Source organism: Bombina bombina, chromosome 7 (genome assembly GCF_027579735.1).
Source record: "Bombina bombina isolate aBomBom1 chromosome 7, aBomBom1.pri, whole genome shotgun sequence".
NCBI lineage: Eukaryota > Metazoa > Chordata > Amphibia > Anura > Bombinatoridae > Bombina > Bombina bombina.
Window position 1 is genome coordinate 164260330 of NC_069505.1, and position 16630 is coordinate 164276959.

Below are 16630 nucleotides of genomic sequence, written 5' to 3' on the forward strand. Positions count from 1 at the left end.
ACCACCTCCCAAAGATGAGCAATAATGTACAATATACCCCTAACACAGGACTGATAGAAGACACAATTATATGCAAATATAGATACACAAGCTGTAAAGCCCTACAATTCTGTTCTGAGCGTGTGTTGCTAAACCTGTGAAAAAGAAATGTTAGTTTAAGCCTGCAGTGCACACATTTCTACAAAGAGAGCATATTTCAAAACAAAGAAAGAAAAAAAAAAAAAAGAAAAGAAATTTCTTCTCTCTTTCTCCTTCCCCTTCCCCCTTAACAGTCTCTGCTCCAGTTATGAACCTGCAAAAGCCAGTATCTGAGCAGTGCACAGATAAGCAGCAGGTCCACACAGTCCCAATGTGAGTCTTATGATATTGTTCGTGGAAAGGAAAGCTCTTTGCTGGGGGTAATTTAATGGCCCTGTGGAAGGAGGTGTTAGGTTTAGGCCTTTAGCTCCCACAGATGTTTAGTGAGAGAATAATGCAGGTAATGGATTGCCTGTGTGTTTGTTAATCACCTAAAGAGAAAGTGCCTTATTAAAGTGCAGACAAGCAATGAATCCACAAAATCCCCAAACCAGCCCCGCAGTATTGCCTGTGGGGAGGCAAGGCCAAGGTCCAGCAGGGAAAGTTATATATGTGGAACCTGCACTACCGTTGATATTGGCAACTTTATCCCTTCTAGTAGCTGGCCTTTGCCTCAGTCAGTTCCTCTCAGATCCACTGTTAGTACATCAATCTACGGGGCCGTGTACTGTGGACTTATAAGTCCCAATGAATTAGAATAACAGAGTGTCCGTTTGTCCTGGGGCAACAATCTTTCCCTGGATAACAGCTGGTTCTCAGAGATACTATGGGGCTTTAAGATTTAGCAGGGTCTCTACTCCAGGTATGGCTCTAGGCGGTCAGGGCTACTATATATTACGCTATGATGGTACCTGCTAAGTTGACCCAGACTCCCCTCCGGGAGCAGAACCGTTTCAAGGTCCGTCAGCCCAGCCAAGCCCTCCGCTACTCAATCATCCAGCCACAACTATTAGGATGCCTGTTGTCACTTGTGTTTCTCCGGCTACCGCTGTCGGCTATGCTCCCTGTCTCCTCTGGTCTTTGCTATCGGCCTTTGCGGCTATACGCCACGTGGCTTCACTCACCCGGCGTTCCGATCTTCACCGGGGCTGTGGGTTCAGGGGGCTTGGTGCCGTCAGGATGGAACAAGTTCAGACCCTAGTAAGGCCAGTGACCGCAAGGCTGTTGGATCAGTTGATCGTTGTCTCTCCACTCCGTTCTTCTTCTGGCACCCTGTGTCAAGATGGCCGCCACAGGTTCCGTGCAGCTTCGTCTCCACAGTCGGGTAATGGTGACTGGGGCTTTGGTGGGGGAAATTGGTGGTAGTTTCCAACCTTTCTAGTGCCCAGACACGGTGTCTGTCAAGGGCCAACAGATTCGGGCTGCAGTAGATGTAGGTAAAAGCCTATACAGCAGGTAGCTTTCACGGAGCTCTACTCCAGAGTTGTTGCTTGCACGCCCGCCCACCGGAAGTCCCAATTTTAAACATTTTATCTATTTTTCGAACTTTGTTTTTTGAGTTCAGTGTCCCTTTAAAGGGATATTGAACATTTTGAGATAATAATATAAAATGATAAATCATTTATAAATAAAAAAGTCTGCTATATACTTTCATTGTTTATTTTGTCCCCCTTTCCTCGAATTCCGATTGGCTGATTAAGGTAGGAAAATTCTGATTGGCTGATGGAATCAGCCAATCAGAATCAAGTTCAATCCGATTGGCTGATCCGATCAGCCAATCAGATTGAGCTCGCATTCTATTTGCTGTTCCAACAAGACCAAGATCCCCTGAAATCTGCCATGCTACAGATGTAAGGAATCTTGACGTAAGGAAAGCCTCTCGAAAGAGAAGCCCATTGGAGTCACAATCTAATTCATTAATGACATTGTCAGTAATTTTGGGGTCAATTTAGCGAAGAATGCAATGGCCAAATTTGCATTGCCCACAAAAGCAAGAATTCTTTGTACTCACGCTCACTAAAAAAGGATCAGAGGTGTTATTGATAACCACTTGCTCAGATATTTCAAATAATTTGGTTATGGTGTAAACCAATCTTATATTTTTTCTTGGCATGTTTTCCATACTCTGTCCATGCTTTTTTTTTTTTCTCTTTATACACAGGTTAACCAATGAACTTGATGACCTTAGGGTCCAACTCGGGAGTCACACAGGCGTTATTTTTGGTTATATCTAAGGAGGGGCTACACCATTCAGAATACCTGGGATGGTGTAACAACCTACATTAAATCTTAGGTTACCTAAGCAGTCAAAAAATGTAATCTGATCATCTTCTGAATGCTTTTACAATATACTTCCATTAGCAAAAATGCATCTAATAAAAGTTATTACTGTTTTTTTGCAGCATACGCACATATCCTCCCAAGATAAACATGATTACTTTAGAGACCATCCTGAAGTAATTTGATGATTATCAAACTACTTTAGAAGTTATTTACACATCATAAGACATTATCAGACTTGTAAAGTCATCAAATAGGGTAGAAAAAAAAAAAGTATAGGTGATGTCTTAGCAGATTAACTTACTGATTACTTCAGAAACATGAACAGCCAATGAATGAATCTAGAGTAATCCAATTTAAATATTTTGGCCTGTGGGCATACTTCAGCGTGGCTTTCGATGACTAGTCTGCAGTCATTGATTACTTCAGAATGACTCCATGAAGATCATACTTTTTGACTAGAACTGTGATGGCCCAAGCACCAGTATTCAAACACCAGTATTCAAACACCATGCTTACTCAGAGAGTTGGCAGGGGTATGTATTGTTCCTAAAGATGTAATTTGTGTCATAGAAGCTACTGCTGACCCTCTGAGAAGGTCATCTCGCCAGAGTGGAGAGGTTTATATAAGCGGGCCCATATAGAGAGACATTAAAGTGTAAAAAAGTAAATTTTCGAATGCAGTAATGGCCGACTTCCTTACAAGTGGAGGCCTGTAAATCAACATTTTAGAATCCTTAAAGGGACAAGCATACCTACGTAGGCTCAGGAGCAGCAGTTTACTATTGGGAGCTAGCTGCTGATTGGTGGCATCACATATACACCTCATCGGCTCACCTGATGTGTTCAGCTAGTTCCCAGAAGTGCATTGCTGTTCTTTCAACAAAGAATACCAAGTGAATAAAGCACATTTGATAATAGAAGTACATTGGAAAGTTGTTTAAAATTGCATGTGCTATCTGAATCACGAAAGAAGGAAAAAAAATGTACTTACCTGATAAATTCTTTTCTTTCCTGGCATGGAGAGTCCACAAATCCATTCAATTACTAGTGGGAATTCAACTCCTGGCCACCAGGTGGAGGCAAAGAACACCTCAGCAAAGCTTCACGTATCCTTCCATTTCCCACAATCCCCAGTCATTCAGCCAATGAATTATGGAAAGAGAAGAAGAAGACAAAAAGGGTTTAGAGGTGCCTGAGGTTTAGAAAAATGACAAAAAGCCATCTTAAAAATAAGGGTGGGCCGTGGGCTCTCCATGCCAAAAAAGAAAATAATTTATCAGGTTAGCATAATTTATGTTTTCTTTCCAATGGCATGGAAAGTCCACAAATCCATTCAATTACTAGTGGGAACAAATACCAAAGCTAGAGTCTACAGAATGGAAGGAAGGAATACACAAGACAAGTGAACAAAAACAGAAGGCACCACCACTTGAAGAACTTTCCTCCCAAAAGAAGCTTCAGCTGAGGCAAAAACATCAAATTTGGAAAAAAGTATGCAATGATGACCAAGTGGCCGCCTTGCAAATCTGTTCTATAGAAGCATCATTTTTAAAGGCCCAAGAGGAAGCGAGAGCCCTAGTGGAGTGAGCCGTCATTTTCTCTGGAGGCTGTTGGCTAGCTGTCTCATAAGCCAATCGAATAACACTTCTCAACCAGAAGGAGAGAACAGAAGAATTGGCTTTCTGACTCCTCCGTTTACCCGAAGAGACAACAAAAAGAGCAGAAGATTGACGAAAATCTTTTGTAGCCTGTAAATAGAACCTTAAAGCATGCACAACATCCAGATTGTGCAATAATCGCTCCTAGAGGAGTAATAGGACAAAATGAAGGAACAACAATTTATTGGTTAATATTACGTTTCGAAACCACCTTAGGTAGAAATCCAAATTTAGTACGGAGAACCGCCTTATCCGCATGAAGAATAAGATAAGGAGAGTCACAGAATCATAACCTTCCAGGACAACAACATGATATATATCAACAGAATGCATAGGCTCAAATGGAGCCTGCTGCAGAACATTAAGAACCAGATTAAGACTCCAAGGAGGAGCAATTGACCTAAACACAGGCTTGATTCTAAAGTCTGGACAAAAGACTGAACATCTAGAATAACTGCCAGACACTTCTGCAGAAGAATTGACAGAGCCGAAATCTGACCCTTTAGGGTACTGACTGATAAACCCTTCTCCAAGCCCTCTTGAAGAAAGGACAGAATACGGGGAATTCTCACCTGACTCCAAGAAATAATCCTAGATCTGCACCAATGAAGGTATTTACGCTATACCTTATAATAAATCTTGTGAGTAACAGGCTTACGAGCCTGAATCATAGTCTCAATAACCTTCACAGAAAACCCTCATCTGGAAAAGACTAAGCATTCAATCTGCAAGCAGTCAGCTTCAAAGAGACTAAGTTCAGATGGCGGAAGGGACCCTGATGTAGAAGATCTTTCCTCATAGGCAATTTACATGGGGAAGACAACATCCTCACTATAGAACCAAATTAAATGTCAGCGCTAATCAACAAACAATAAAAATAAAAAATAATAAAACAATGATCAAATATGAATAATTAAAAATATATGAAAAATTAAAAAAATTAATTAATAGCAGACAAGTATGTCTGAATTAATACCAGATAAATAAAACTACCTAGAAAGAAAATACACACATACTATAATAATTTATAATATCACATAAAATTAAAAGTAATAATAATAGCAAAAATAATACCCAATGTCCATAGAAAAATTTAATTAATGTCCCATCAGTAGTTGATATGGATAGATGTTTTGGTAATCCAAACTGTAGCTCAATGGTATTGCCAAGATAGATGCCGCCTCTCGTTAGGTGATATTTCCCAAAGATCACCCAGATATGGATAGAAGCTACAAAGGAGGAGTAGGAGAAGCTCAAAAACTTGAGAATTTTATTAAAGTGAAGTACAATAATAACACATAGCAACTTACACTTAAGTAAGCTTGAAAAGTCCCCAGTCACAACACGATCAACAGCGGTGACAGTCTGAGCCTCACTCGTTACACCAAGCGTCTGTGTTCACACCTCACAAACTGTAGGCTGTCAATAGAGTTTGACGAAGTGTCCCACTAGAAACCCTACGCGTTTCGTCCGTGTCTCGGCCGGACTTTTTCAAGGGTACAGATTTAAAATGAAATATCATCCAAAAGAGGTTAACGTCTTAAATAGACAAGGAGGGAGCGCCCTCTAATGATATACATGAGAACAACTCTGTTATTTAAATAAAGATACACATAAATAACAAAAAAGCATAAATAACATAAATAACAAACAAACCTAAAACAATACTGCAACAATTAATAACTGCAATGAACAACCATTAGTAACAGTCTAAGGATTGTAAAAAAGTTGATAAAAACAGGAAATTAATAGAACGATCCTAATACATCAGACAACAAAATAGGCATCACCCTATACATACATAGAACTACAAAATTCATATAAATAAATAAAACAATTACAGATCATAATATAGACCCTTGAAAAAGTCCGGCCGAGACACGGACAAAATGCGTAGGGTTTGTGGTGGGACACTTCGTCAAACTCTATTGACAGCCTGCAGTTTGTGAGGCACTGTGCCTGAAGGGGGACGCTCCGGAATCCTTGCTACCACCAGTGACGTCAGACGCCGGTTCTCTGTGAATCGGTGAGGTGTGAACACAGACGCTTGGTGTATTGAGTGAGGCTCAGACTGTCACTGCTGTTGATCGTGTTGTGACTGGGGACTTTTCAAGCTTACTTAAGTGTAAGTTGCTATGTGTTATTATTGTACTTCACTTTAATAATATTCTCAAGTTTTTGCGCTTCTCCTACTCCTCCTTTGTAACATCCTCACTAGATCCACAAACCAAGTTCTGCAGGGCCATGCTGGAGCTATTAGAATCACTGAAGCTTGCTCCTGTTTGATACGAGCTATCACCCAAGGAAGGAGGGCAACCGGAGGAAACCGATAAATTAAACTGAAATCCCATGCCAAGGCGTCTACCAGAGCTGCTTGAGGAACTCTTGATCTAAAACTTGGCATTTAGATGAGATGCCAAGAGATCCAGCTTCAGAACTCCCCACTTGAGGGTTAACATCGAGAAAACTTCCCGGATGGGAGCCCATTCCCCTGGATGAAACGTCTGCCTGCTAAGATAATCCACTTCCCAGTTGTCCACCCTTGGGATATGAATGGCAGAGAGATGACAATTGTGAGATTCTTCCCACTGAAGAATGCGGGTCACCTCTTTCATAGCTAACAAGCTCCGAGTTCCTCCTTGGTGGTTGATATACGCCACCGAAGTGATGATGTCCGATTGAAAATCGGATAAACCGGACTAAACTTGTTTGGGACCAAGCTAATAGAGAATTGAGAATTGCTCTCAATTCTAAGATATTTATAGGGAGGGCAGACTCATCCTAAATCCAAAGTCCCTGGGCTCTTAGGGACCCCCAAACTGCTCCCCAGCCTAACAGGCTGGCATCCATGGTCACAATCTCCCAAGAAGGTCTCAGGAAACAAGTGTCCTGAGACAAATGGTCCTGGGAGATCCACCAAGACAGACATCCTTGTCCGAGAGTCTAAAACTATCCTCAGAGAGAGATCCAAGTGGTCTTCGTTGCCTTGTTTGGGCATACATAACTTTAGAGATCTCAGATGGAAGCGAGCAAATGGAATAACTGTCCATGGATGCCACCATGAGACCAATTACTTCTATGCATACAGCCACAGATGGATGAACAGAGGACTGAAGAGAACAACAGGCCTCTAGAAACTTGAATTTTCTGACCTCCATTAAAAAAAAAACTCTTCATAGCTACTGAGTCTATGATTGTCCCCAGAAAACATACCCTGGTACTTGGCACCAAGGAACTTTTCCCTAGATTCACCCTCCACCCATGAGTGTGAAGAATAGCTAACAGAAAATCTTTATGGGATCTCGCTAGCTGAAAAGATGGCGCCTGGACCAAGATAGCGTCCAGGTAGGGAGCAACTGCAATCCCTAGAGATCTGGCCACAGCCAAAAGATCCCCTAGAACCTGTGTAAAGATTCCAGGAGCAGTGGCGAGGCCGAAAAGGCAGGGCTACAAATTGGAAATGTTGATCCAAAAAAGCAATCCTTCAGGACCTTGAAATGTTCCCTGTGGATAGGCACATGAGGATATGCATCATTTAGGTCTATAGTGGTCATAAACTGGCCCTCCTGAACTAGAGGGAGAATAGAACGAATAGTCTCCATTTTGAAGGATGGGAACTTGAGAAACTTGTTGAGAGACTTTAAGTCTAGAATGGGTCGAAATGTTCCCTCCTTTTTGGGAACTACAAAAAGATTTGAATAAAATCCGACAAATCCCCTATGCTGTTTAAGAATGCCTCTTTACCTGGTTTACAGATAATCTTGATAATAGGAATCTGTCGCTGGGGGGACAAGACTTGAATCCTATCCTGTATTCCTGGGAGACTACATCCACTACCCAAGGATCTGGAACGTCGCAAATCCAAGCCTGCTGAAAAAAAGGAAAGCCTGCCCTCTACCTGATCTAGAACTGGATTGGGGGCGGCCCCTTCATGCTGACTTAGCCTCAGTGGAAGACTTTCTGGATTGCTTACCCTTGTTCAAGGGCTGGCTAGCTCTCCAAGAAGTCTTGGCTTGCTCAGATTTAGAAGACGAGGAAGATCTTTGTCCCTTAAAGTTACGAAAGGAACGAAAATTAGAAGTTTGACGACCTTTGGGTCTATTCCTCTTATCCTGTGGTAAAAAAACTCCCTTTCCACCAGTAACCATGGAAATTATCTCTGCCAGACCAGGACTAAATAAAGTTTTAGCCTTAAAAAGGTAGAGACAGAAGCTTGAATTTAGAAGTCTCATCCACAGACCAAGACTTTAACCAAAGGGCTCTGCGGGCTAGTATCGCAAAACTAGAAATCTTGGCTCCCAGCCTAACATCTTGCATACTGGCATCACAGATAAAAGTATTAGACAGCTTTAGAGCCTTGATCCTAAACTGGATCTCCTCTATAGTAGTTCTTTTGAAATTAGATCAAAGAGTCACACCAATTAGAGGCTGCACCAGCAACTGTCACAATACTAGCAACTTGTTGCAACTGCAAACCCTGATGAAAAAAACTTTTCTTAAATAACCCTCCAGTTTCTTATCCATAGGGTCTCTAAAGGAGGAACTATCTTGGCTAATGTAGATATAGCACCATCTACTCTAGGAAGAGTGTGTCACAGATCTCGCACTTAATCAGCAAGACAGCCACAGGAAACATATTTTTAAACACAGAAGACGGGTTAAAAGGAACACCCGGATTCTCCCATTCCTGAGATATAATGTCAGGCATGCGATCTGGAACAGGAAAAACCTCCACAGATTTAGGTTTTACATCAAAACTCTATTCAGTTTATTAGACTTTTTAGGAGCCTCTGCAACAGTTTGAGTCATCCAAAGTAGCTAAAACCTCCTTCAAAAGTAAACATATGTTTCAGTTTAAATCTAAAATTAACCTCCTCAGAATCTATTGTACTAGGATCTCGCCCTCAGAAGATGCAGAGGAATGATCCTCGCTAGATAACTGAGAAAAGCTAACCAAATCAGTCTTGGCGGAATCAGAACCCATAAAAATGTTCTTAGATTTCCTCTTCCTTTTACCAGAACTAGGTAAAGCCCTTAGGGCTGCAGAAACTGCAGAAGTCAACTGTACAGCAATATCTTTAGGCAAATAAACACTCCCAGAGACTGACTGAGGAAACCGCAGGGCACTGCATGTGAATCTGTCAAAGACTGGGACATGTTAGCAGAAGAGTGAGACAACCCCTGAACAGCATTATCCTGAGAAAAAGAAGGCTCAGATAAGGAATCCTTAGATAGTAAAACCTTAAGGCAAGGGGAACAAAATTGCACAGGAGGTATAACCTGGACATCTGCACAAAAATAAATGTATCAAATGACAGAGAAATCTTGGGATTGGCTTCCAAAGTAAATAAAATAGTCCTTTATTTCCCTTATACTCTAATTTCAATATAAAAAAATAGAATAAAATTCTAAGCATAGATAAATAATTATTAAAACCGGCACCTCTACTCGCCAGCCATGCTTGAGAGACTCACCCAACCAGTAACCAGGAGTCCAATCCACACCAGCAGATAAATCCTGTTCAAACTGCAAATACTAGAAAGCTGCAAACATCAGAGAAGCTACAGGCAGGAAAATCAATATAATGCCAGAAAATCCGATCGGTCTCCTTGAAAATCCGGCTTCCAAACAGCCAGCTAGAAACAAACTGTTCAGAACTCAGGAAGTAACTGAGGGGTCACATGATCGCAAATTCAAACGTAAGGTGCGGTCTAACAACTTTCTTAGAGATATTACCCAAACTAAATAAAAGGTAAACTTATCCCCATAGCGAAAATCAAAAAAGCCTTCACATGACAGAACAGTGCCCTGAACTGCTGCCCAATAAATCCCCAACCTTTAAAAGGGATATTCAGTCGCATAAGGATCCACCTTGTTCTCCAAGTATCCATTTTATCCCTTTGTTTTTCTTTTTTTAAAACAAGGAACTCCTAGAAGGTAAAATCACTTACCTGAGGATCCGCTGTAGGGCAGGTACAGCAAACAGGTGTGACAGAATCCTCACTGACCCACCTGTAGATAAAGAAAAAACAGAGTAACCAACCCTGGTGTTCTATATAGGGGTAGCAAAAATGTTGGAAGGTAAGCAAAGACCACCTCACTGTCTTCAAACTGCTATAAGCCACCATTACTCTTACTAAAGAGAATTACATGGACACAGCATAACCCCAATCCTTGCTTCCAGGGAAAAGTACCCATTAAAGCACTAACAACTTGATTTCTTCAGACACCTTCGCACATCACCTACAATGTTACACAGGCAAAGAATGACTGGGGAATGTGGGAGTATACTTTTAGCTTTGCTGGGGTGTTCTTTGCCTCCACCTGGTGGCCAGAAGTGGAAATCCCACTAGTAATTGAATAGATTTGTGGACTCTCCATGCCATTGGGAAGAAATGGGTTTCATGTTCCTTTAAAGAGACATTAAACACTAACTGCTAGATTACGAGTTTTGCGTTAGAGGCTATGCGGTGCTAACGAGCAGTTTATGCTCACCGCTCACTTACAGACAGCGCTGGTATTACAGGCTTTTACAAACCCGGCGTTAACCGCAAAAAAGTGCATGTAGAGCAAAATTTTGCTCCACATCTCACCTCAATACCAGCGCTGCTTACGTTAGCGGTGAGCTGGCTAAACGTGCTTGTGCACGATTTCCCCATAGGAATCAATGGGGGAGAGTCTGCTGAAAATAAAACCTAACACCTGCAAAAAAGCAGCGTTTAGCTCCTAATGCAGCCCCATTGATTCCTATGGGGAAATACATTTATGTCTGCACCTAACACCCTAACATGAACCCCGAGTCTAAACACCCATAAAACTTACACTTATTAACCCATAATCTGCCGTCCCCGACATCAACGACACCTGCATTATATTATTAACCCCTAATCTGCCACTCCGGACACCGCCGCCACCTACATTATATGTATTAACTCCTAATCTGCTGCCCCAACATCGCCGACACCTACATTATAGTTATTAACCCCTAATCTGCCGCCCCCAAAGTCGCCGCCACTATATTAAAGTTATTAACACCTAAACCCTAACCCTAACACCCCCTAACTTAAATAAAATTTAAATAAATCTAAATAAATATTCCTATCATTTAATAAATTATTCCTATTTAAAACTAAATACTTACCTATAAAATAAACCCTAAGCTAGCTACAATATAACTAATAGTTACATTGTAGCTATCTTAGGGTTTATTTTTATTTCGCAGGAAAGTTTGTATTTATTTTAACTAGGTAGAATAGTTACTAAATAGTTATTAACTATAGAATTCTATCAGTCAATCAGAATTAAGGTAGAAAAAATCCTATTGGCTGTTGCAATCAGCCAATAGGATTGAGCTGGCATTCTATTGGCTGATTGGAACAGCCAATAGAATGCAAGCTTAATCCTATCAGCCAATAGGATTTTTTCTACCATAATTCTACCTTAGAATTCTATCAGCCAATCGGAATTAAAGGGACGCCATATTGGATGACGTCATTTAAAGGAACCTTAATTCGAGAAGAGCCATCGGATGAAGAGGATGCTCCGCGTCTGATGTCTTGAAGATGGACCCGCTCCACGCCGGATGGATGAAGATAGGTGCTGTCTGGATGAAGACTTCTGCCCGTCTTGGATGAAGACTTCTCCCGGCTTCGTTGAGGACTTCTGCCCGGTTGGGTGAAGACGTCTCCCGGTAAGGTGATCTTCAAGGGGTTAGTGTTAGGTTTTTTTTTTTAGGGGGGATTAGGTGGGTGGTGGGTTTTAATGCTGGGGGGTAATTTGTACTTTTTTTTTTTTACAGGTAAAGAGCTGATTACTTTGGGGCAATGCCCAGTAAAAGGCCATTTTGAGGGCTATTTGTAATTTAGTGTAGGGTAGGGCTTTTTTATTTTGGAGGGGCTTTTTTATTTGTTTAGGGGGATTAGATTAGGTGTAATTAGTTTAAAATTCTTGTAATTTGTTTATTATGTTCTGTAATTTAGTGGGGGGGGTTTTGTACTTTAGATAATTTTATTTAATTTATGGAATTAATTTAATTATAGTGTAGTGTTAGGTGTAATTGTAACTTAAGTTAGGTTTTATTTTACAGGTACTTTTGTATTTATTTTAGCTAGGTAGTTATTAAATAGTTAACAACTATTTAATAACTATTCTACCTAGTAAAATAAATACAAACTTGCCTGTAAAATAAAAATAAACCCTAAGCTAGCTACAATGTAATTATTAGTTATATTGTAGCTATCTTAGGGTTTATTTTATAGGCAAGTATTTAGTTTTGAATAGGAATAATGTAGTTAATGATAGTTATTTTATTTAGATGTATTTAAATTATATTTAAGTTAGGGGGGGTTAGGGTTAGTGTTAGACTTAGATTTAGGGGTTAATAAATGTAGGTAGGTGTCGGCGATGTTAGGGACGGCAGATTAGGGGTTAATAATATTTAACTAGTGTTTGCGAGGTGGTAGTGCGCCGGTTTAAGGGTTAATAAATTAATTATAGTGGCAGCGATGTGCGGTTAATTTTTATTTTAGTGTTTGCAATGTGGGGGGCCTCGGTTTAGGGGTTAATATGTAGTTTATGGGTGTTAGTGTACTTTTTAGCACTTTAGTTAAGAGTTTTATGCTATGGCGTTGTAATGTAAAACTCTTAACTACTGACTTTTAAATGCGGTACCAGTCTTGACTGGAGAGGGTATACCGCTCACTTTTGGTCAGACTCGTAATACCGGCGCTATGCAAGTCCCATTGAAAATATAGGATGCGCAACTGACGTAAGTGGATTTGCGGTATTACCGAGTCTGGCCAAAAAAGTGAGCGGTACACCTGTACCTGCAAGACTCGTAATACCAGCGGGCGCTAAAAAGCAGCGTTGGGACCGGCCAACGCTGCTTTTTAAGCCTAACGCAAGACTCGTAATCTAGCCGTAAATAAATGCCAGTTAGAATTATATATGGAAAACAAAGATTAGCCTTCTATTAGTTGTTTAAAAATATTGAAAAAAAATCAGTGTGACCATTTTTTTCCAAAATCAGTGGAAGCTACCACTGTTAGCCTTTTCTTCAATAAATTAGAACTATAAACGAGTCACTAGAGTGTTCAATCAATAGATGTGTTGTATATAGCAATCTGGATTTGCACTTTAACTTCTAAAAAACTATTGTAAAGCTCACAATTTTGGGTTAAAGTTAAAAAGGGGCAAAATAAATAATGCAAGTATAGTGCAACTTTTTTTTTCTTTTTACTACACATAATTAAACAATTTAAAGTTTGATCACAATGTGTTTAATGTCCTTTTAAGGGCCACATATGGCACTGGGCCAGATTAGGTAAGGTTACCAGGTATGCTTTGTCTACTGTCCTCTCCTCTAAAAGGCTCTATTGAGTTGACTAACTAACAAAAGTCCCCAAAACTCACACTTGTACAAGAGGCTGTATGTGGCCCCTGGGCTGCCAGTTGGCCATCCATGTTTTAAAAGACTTCATAAAATTGAACACAAAGAGGTCAATAACTTTTGACTTCCATGTACACGTGCATATTACTGGATTGTCATGGTTGGGGATCACTTCGCTGTCCATCCCACAGCTTTCCTTTTTTTTTTTTATAAATGTCTTGATTTCAGAAATAAAAGCAGGGATCACCCATGACATAGCCAGACCACCCAAAGATCACCCAACTATGCCCTGAGATAGCTCAGCACCTGCCCAAAAAACACAATTTCCTAAAAGGATGTTCAAAACTTCACCCAGAGAACAATCCCAACCCACCCCCACCCATCTCCCTCACTCAAGCCCCCAAGACCAGGAAATCGTCTAATACACTTTTAGAGGTGGGCACTTGTGCTACTGGGTCTAAAGTAATCATCATAAATGACCATGATGTATCCTTAGTAATAAGTATGTATATTTCAAGAATATTTTGTTACAAGAAAGAAAAGGTAAATCCACAAAATGTCAACTATTAGGATGTGTTATAAATGGGACGCTGAGGAGGTTAACTGCTTTATTACTGCAAGGGGTTAAGGGGTCTTCGGGCCTGATGGTCAAAGATTCTCCTGCTTGTAGATAAATTATAGTGCAGACTTCACAGGGGCTGAATGAGAAAAATGGTGGAACCTGCAAGTCCCAGAGATGTTTTTTAGTGTAGGGAGAGACAAGCATTTGTAGTACAAGTGACCAATAATATGTATTTTAGAAAACTAATAAAAACAAAAAGCATCACACATGGAATGTAGGCACTTGTCCTCCCACTGTGATACTGAGATGGAAGATAAGTCTTGTCTGTGCTCAATAGTGCAGCAAAATTGAGTTTTTTTTGTAATATGTTATAAAGAAAATGCTTAAATTCCATCAGAACTGCTTCATAACCTCAGTACATAAAATATGTAATAGGCTTCCATAAGCTTTTTGTTTACAAGCAGAAATGTTTTAGGTTGACAATAGAACTGAAATATACTGTAGAATATAAATGTGTGATATGAGTCTGGATAACACTGATTTAACACTTACACTCCCTCTCAACCATTTTTGTATGATACTGGAATATTCCTGTCAAATGCTATTGAACAATATAACTAGGGCTTTTTCCTTTTTAGCTCATCATACTTAAGGTATTTATGTCCCTAAAATTACACTTCTATGAAAAAATACTATGTAGAATATATAGATATGAAAAAATCACTGACATGAAGAGAAATCGTCAGTAAACTCCACTTAATGAGATACACAGTTCCCAAGTTACAAATTTCCTTTAACATACACCCTAAGGGGTTTTGTAATAGTGACAAGGCTTCTTAAAGAATCTATAATTAGAAAGTTCATAATTGTTAACCTAGCAGTCACACTGAGAATTGTAAAGGATTTACATAGTTTAGATATCAAATAATATAAATGTAATTTATTGCACAATAATTAAGTATTCATTTGCCCACACTGTATAGTAATCTATATAGTTATTTGTTTATAACTTCACATTGCTATTACTGTGATATTCATGCATTCTATTGAGTAATAATAGTGTGGGAATAGTGTGGGAATGTTTTATCACATAGCACTATATACTGTATATATATATTTGGGTAAAATGTTCTAATATTTATCTATTTTGTATTTTATGTAGTAATATGATCACAAGCATCTCTCACCCATTGCACAATTGGACCGGTTTGGAAACTGTTATAACAACACAACTGAGGACTCCCGCTCAGTTACACTATATAGTAGTGACAGACTTGAATGGGAGCTATTCTTCAGCTAAACTATTACTTTTATTTAATATATTTTTTTATTAAAATAAAAAAGTCTTATGCTATCCATCTGCCAAGTGGGATCTTTTGCTGAACTGAATGTGGAGGAATAAAATGCTTTTAGCACAAAACCTTGTGAGTACTTTTTCATTTGGGGGTAGATTTACCAATCTACCACTCTGTAGCGTATCATGTCGACAGACATCGCTGAATGCAGATAGCTTACGCTGTCACCAGAACTGCTTGTGCAATGCCGCCCCCTGCAGATTCGCGGCCAATCGGCCGCTAGCAGGAGGTGTCAATCAACCCGATCATATGTGCTCAGGTAGATTGATGTCCGTAGCCTCAGAGGCAGCAGACGAGTTAAGGAGAAGCGGTATCCTGCGTCTTAACTCCTGAAGGCTCACGCGGAAACAGGGGTATTTGGCGCCATTGTATCAATCAATATGCACCCCAGCTTCCAAAAGGGTACTCAGAAATTGAAGGACACCAAAGCAATAGTTTCTATAAGTATACTGAGGTCTCTGAGTCCCAAAGTTATTTCCACTTTGCACAAATCAGACCATGACAGCAAGTTGTAAAATTGTAAGTTATTGTCACATACACAATTATTAAAACAATATGCCACACTTAATATAGCAAATGTTTTTTTCAGGCTAAGCATGGCTATGTGATGCATCCCTATTTGTGTTTTCTTACAGTATACATAGGTAGTAACGATAAATATGTAGAAAGGGGCATAGTTATCATTAGAGTGCTTTGAATAAAGATTCAACACCTTATGATTTTAAATTAGTCAAGACAAAAGATTTAAGTTTACATTTTTCTAGAGATAGCTGTCTGAGCAGTTGGAGATCACTTAACTTGGCTGCCACACTCCCAATTTGACTTTTATATCCTGTTCTTCATTTAGCCTACGTTTACTTCTCACTTGTGCATTTTTATGAGAATTTTATTTCCCTCGCTGTTGCCTGAATATAGGTAGACACATTTGCTATGAATTTATATGTATGTCAGTGCATGTTTGTCCCATTCCAGTTTATATTGTTTGTCTTTCTAATAAACTCTTTGCAAATGTGAGTGAATCATTAATATGTTAGTTCAAAAATATGAGAAGCGGATTAGAATACTCACAAGAATACATAGACAGATAAAACATCAAAATGTGTCTGTTTTATGTAACATATCTGACAGCTATCTAAAATAATGAACTCAAAAGTGCAAAAAACAGACTAATTGCGACCTAGACAAACAGATTCATAGATAGACAGACGAATAGATGGACAGATAGACAGATAGATTTTATCCAAAAACTACTTAGTTGATGTGGCTCTCTAAAGAATGTTGCATGACATGCGTGAAGAATTTATGCCAAAGGAAAGCATTTCTAAAGACTACATATAATGCTTAGCCAAATACATGCACTAGATTT

The 16630-nt window shown here is 39.6% G+C and overlaps 1 protein-coding gene across 4 annotated transcripts in view; it reads left to right on the plus strand.

Moving 5' to 3' along the window:
- FSHB (follicle stimulating hormone subunit beta) overlaps positions 1-16630 on the plus strand; it is a 180395-nt gene that overhangs the window by 53161 nt on the left and 110604 nt on the right. The gene's annotated exons all lie outside the window — the stretch shown is intronic.